The sequence below is a fragment of the Saccopteryx leptura genome, chromosome 4 (assembly GCF_036850995.1).
Source record: "Saccopteryx leptura isolate mSacLep1 chromosome 4, mSacLep1_pri_phased_curated, whole genome shotgun sequence".
Taxonomy (NCBI): Eukaryota; Metazoa; Chordata; class Mammalia; order Chiroptera; family Emballonuridae; genus Saccopteryx; species Saccopteryx leptura.
In genome coordinates, this window is record NC_089506.1 from 51677499 (window position 1) to 51682603 (window position 5105).

The window sequence follows — 5105 nt, forward strand, 5'->3', positions numbered from 1 at the left end:
GGAAGAGAAGGGGGAGAGGGAAGGGAAGAGAAACAGATGGTCACTTCTCATGTGTGCCCTGACCGAGAATTGAACCTAGAACATCCACATGCCGGGCTAATGCTCTATTCACTGGACCACTTCCCAGGGCCTTTTTCCTTTTCCTTTTTACATTCTGCAATCAAACTTTTCCATTTCTTTGCTGCTTGTCATCTAAAAACTTTGTTACTTAAGTTTATTTTTTAAAATAGGATTTTCTATTGTTCACCATTAAAAGTCTGAATTTTAAACAGATTCTGGGATTGGAGGCTCATGGATATGAGCTTGTTCACATTCAGCCCCTGTCTCATCCCCAGAAGCTTTTCCAGAACCACTCCCTTCACTGTGAAGCTCCATGAGTTTTTCCAATTCAAACTTGGGAATCTTCAGCATTTTGATTTTTCTAATAAAAACATCATGGAGGGGATAAATCAATTGGCAAGCCTTTCCTATGTCTTATCAAATGCTATGTGGAATCAATTTATTGCCCACTTGTTTCAAGTCATTTGTCTTCACCACTCGAGTCATGATTGTCATTATCTTCTTCTGGATTTGGTGGACTTGTTGATGCTGAACATCAGAAGTCTTCTGAATCTGACTGTTGTGCTTTTTAGTAAAACCAACACAGAATAAATAAAGCAAATAACCATTGATACTCTTGACATCAACATGAGCTTCAATCATGGTCTGCCATGTTTTGACCATGGAGCACATTTTTTCACAGTTAAGATACATGCTATGGAAATTAGTCAGGAAGTTTTTGCCATGAACATCCTTAATAATTGCTTGAACTTTCTAAATGCAACTCAACACTGTGCAGACTAACTAGCCTCACTTCAAAAACATGACCCTTGAGACCATTATATGCGGTTTTGGTTTCTTGAATTCTTGTGACTAGTGTTTCCCCAACATTCTTATATTGAAAATAACTGCCCCAACATTTATTATATTGAAAATAACTGCTGCTGTCACATTGTACCAATCTTTCTTAAAAACAAATGGACCAAACTTTCTTCTTGGCTCCCTTTTTGCTATCTTTTGTAAGGAACCTATTCTTGCTATTGACCGCCATGGTGCTGCTCAGAGAGCTGAAAGGTGTCACCTGAAAACTTTAGTGAGCATTCTTTCTATCTCAAAACTTAAGATAATGTTATTTATGCCTTTAATTTAACATCTTAAAAAAAATCATTACTGTAAGTGTAGAGGGGAACAGAAAGCCATGAAGAGAAGGAATCTTTTCAAATAATGATGATAACAGTAATAATACATCAGGTAAAATTTGAGTAATTACAAATATGTTAGGAGTGGCTGTTTTAAAATTATTATTTTTATTTATTCATTTTAGAGAGGAGGGGGGGAGAGAGAGAGAGAGAGAGAGAGAAGGGGGGAGGAGCAGGAAGCATCAACTCCCATATGTGCCTTGACCAGGCAAGCCAGGGTTTTGAACTGGCAACCTCAGTGTTTCCAGGTTGATGCTTTATCCACTGCGCCACCACAGGTCAGGCAGGAGTGGCTGTTTTAAATGTATTATCTCATTTAATTTACAATCTTATGAGGAAGCTACTTCACATTCATTCTATTGTTGAAGAGCTAATATATGGCAGATCTGCAATTGAAATCTTCATTTTTGACTCCAGAGTTTAAACTCATCACCTTAATGCTCCAATGGTAATTTTTAAGTTAATTTTTTGTTATGGAAAATTCAAACATTAACAAAAGTAGAGGGAATAATATAATAATCACCTATATATGCATCACCCAGTTTCAATAATTACCAAATAAGACTAGTCTTATTTTATCTTTTTCCCCCCACACTATTTTATTTTGAAGCAATCCAATGTATTAGATCATTTTATCTATAAACTCTCAGTTTGTATTTCAAGAAGAGAACTTTAAAAACACAACCACAATACCATTTTTCACATCTAAAAATATTAACAATAATTCATCAAAAACATCAAATACCTAGTATTAAGCTGTGATTTAACTGTAAGGCCATAATTGTATAGGTGTAATATGATTTGGGATATATGATGTGATAAATCTACGAACCCACTAATTGTATCATTTGTATTCCAGCATTAACACTTAAATGGGGTTTAATCAAATGACACTATTTTACATATGAGTTGTTGAGGCCATATATACTGCTCACAAAAATTAAGGGATATTTCAAAATGAATATGAAGCAATAAAATATCCCCTAATTTTTGTGAGCAGTTATATTTGTCCCAGTGGCATAGTAGAAAACAATAGGATTTAGAAAATCTAGGTTCAGGTTTTGGTTTTTATGCTTAAGTTTATCACTTATATTCTTAGATCCTCTATTTCTTATATATAAAATGCGGGGCTTGAACTATCAGTGAGTTATAATTCAGAATTCTCAAATTCTAGAATATTTTGACAGTTATAATTTCAACATATATATGGATAAAACCCCAAACAGTTTTGTTTTCTAAATTAGATTTCCTTAGTGAACAAACCTTTCTAAACTTTAAAAGTATAATCATTAATATTAAAGAGGAATAATAAGTAAATGACTTCAAATAGCTTCGTTATTTCGGACACTCAGTATATTTATCTATCTGTCCTATTTATCTACCTATCTATCCACCTGTCCACCAAATCCATTTATCCACCCATCAATCTATGTGCTTGCTTACATAATTAAGCAATATATATTCTAAAAGTAGTTTTTTTGTATAATACTTGAAAAGAAACTATTATTTTTCACAGGACACAAAACATAGTCAAGTGAACTGTAATATTGTAAGTATAATTGCTTTGTTATGTAATATTAAAAAGAGAAAGAATTGTGAACTCAGATGAGAATCAGACAGGAGCGGTTATGTGCTTCTAACGATAAGATGGTCTTTGAAGTCGACTTTCCTTCTTATGGGCAAATGACTCTGACCCCCAACCTCATTTTACCAACAAGAAAGTGACAGATCATTAAAAGCTCATTACTCAAAGGCTTCAAGGAAGAAGTGACTTTCGAAGAACTTTTGTGATTTTTCTCTTTCTAAACTATTAGCTTAATGAGCAAGAGAGTGGCGATAATCTCAGAGAGAGAAGAGAGTCTGAGGTCAAAATGGAGAAAAAGGACAAGGATGGATGATGAATAATGAACAAAAGTAGAATTTAAAAGGAAATAAGTGAGAGCATAGTACTCATGTAGGACCTTGGGCAGACGGTCAGGTAGGCTAGCTTTTCCAAGGAACCATTTAGCCCACCTACCTAAAGCATATGCACCTGACTCCAGAAACAGAGAGCAGGGCAAAGTGCTTCCTTAGCACAACACAGTTCAGTAAGACCACTTAGTGTAAAATGCTCCACAATTGCTTCATTCATCTTATTGCAGTATGTAGGCACTACAATATTAAATAAAATAATCAAATACAAGTAATATTTGAGGGGTTAACTAAATTGCAAATTCTAAAGAGATACGGCCAAAATTTATTTTAAAATTTTTGCAATCAAAATCATGAGAACTGTAATACCAAAGAAGTTTCTGTTGTCCAGTGTCTATTAATATTCTGTACAGAGATAAATTATAAAATGCAAATATTATGAGTAGAAATTCTTACAACTGTGGTGTATCAACTTAGCTAAGCTGGAACTGTGTTTCCTCAGATTCCTTTCCTTATACGGTTCTGGGTTAGTGCTGGTCACAGGGGACGTTTGATGTGTGATGTGGAAGTGAAACAACAGCCTTATCTCCTTTCACAGTTGAAGGTCAGTGCAAGGCTGTGGGCACTGTGGCAGATTGTGCACAGTGTGGCTGATTTATTGTTGGCCTGATTGGTGTGGCACAGCACCCAACTCATCCTACCTGCAGTTCCCTTTAGATCTGTCCCTTCAGCTTTTCCAGGGCATAGAACCAGACCACATGCACCTTTGGGCTGAAAGACACCAGCTTTTCCATAGTCCTTTGCCTCCCATCCATGGTATTAGAGTTGGAGGAGTTGAGAGACAGATGCAAACTCCAATTTGTCTTGCAGGTTCCAGTTAACTCCTTGTAGTGCTATTTCATCAACGTAGGCTCCCATTTGCCCTTCTCTCAAGCTCATCCAGCTGCCCTTTCCATTTGGCATTCTGGCTGATCCCAAAGCTCCACACTTCAGGCTCAACATTATGTTCAGAGACAATAACCTGCAGAGACTGCACCACCAGCTCCTGCCCTTATATTCGGGTCTCACCCCTATAACGAATCTCTCATGCTTTATTGTGCACAGCAATTCTGCTTCTTGATCAAACCTTGACTGATACAACAATCCTACAAAGTAAAACTATTTGGAAACTAAAATTCATTCACTGCTTGAAGGAAAAATTATCTTCCAAAATTCATGTAATGGCCCCCAAATCGGCAAACAATTTGAATATTAAGTATAAAATTGCATCTGATCTTTTTTGATGCATTAAGATATTTATTGATCAGCCTGACCTGTGGTGGCACAGTGGATAAAGCGTTGATCTGGAATGCTGAGGTTGCTGGTTTGAAACCCCAGGTTTGCCCAGTCCAGGCACATATGGGAGTTGATGCTTCCTGCTCCTCCCCTTGTTCTATCTCTTTCCTCTCTCTCTCTCTCTCTCTCTCTCTCTCTCTCCAATAAAAATGAATAAATAAAATCTAAAAAAAGACTTAACTTAAAAAAAGATATTTATTGATCAGTATTCTGTTCATAGGACAAAAAGAAAAATATCAAATAATTCCAAATAATTAAATAATCTTTTTTTATTTTTTTACAGAGACAGAGAGAGAGTTAGACAGGAATGGAGAGAGATGAGAAGCATCAATCATCAGCCTTTCGTTGTGACACCTTAGTTGTTCATTGATTGCTTTCTCATATGTGCCTTGACCGTGGGCCTTCAGCAGACGGAGTAACCCCTTGCTTGAGCCAGCAACCTTGGGTACAAGCTGGTGAGCTTAGCTCAAACTAGATGAGCCTGCACTCAAGCTGGCAACCTCAGGGTCTCGAACCTGGATCTTCTGTATCCCAGTCCGATGCTCTATCCACTGCGCCACTGCCTGGTCAGGCTAAATAATCTTATTAATTATTATTTAATAATAAAATAATTAATTTAAT

General features: G+C 36.5%; 1 pseudogene; it reads right to left on the reverse strand.

The window, feature by feature from the left end:
- Window positions 1–264: 264 nt before the first annotated feature.
- On the reverse strand, window positions 265–1090 carry LOC136404380 (small ribosomal subunit protein eS1 pseudogene; annotated as a pseudogene).
- Between the last annotated feature and the right edge of the window lie 4015 nt (window positions 1091–5105).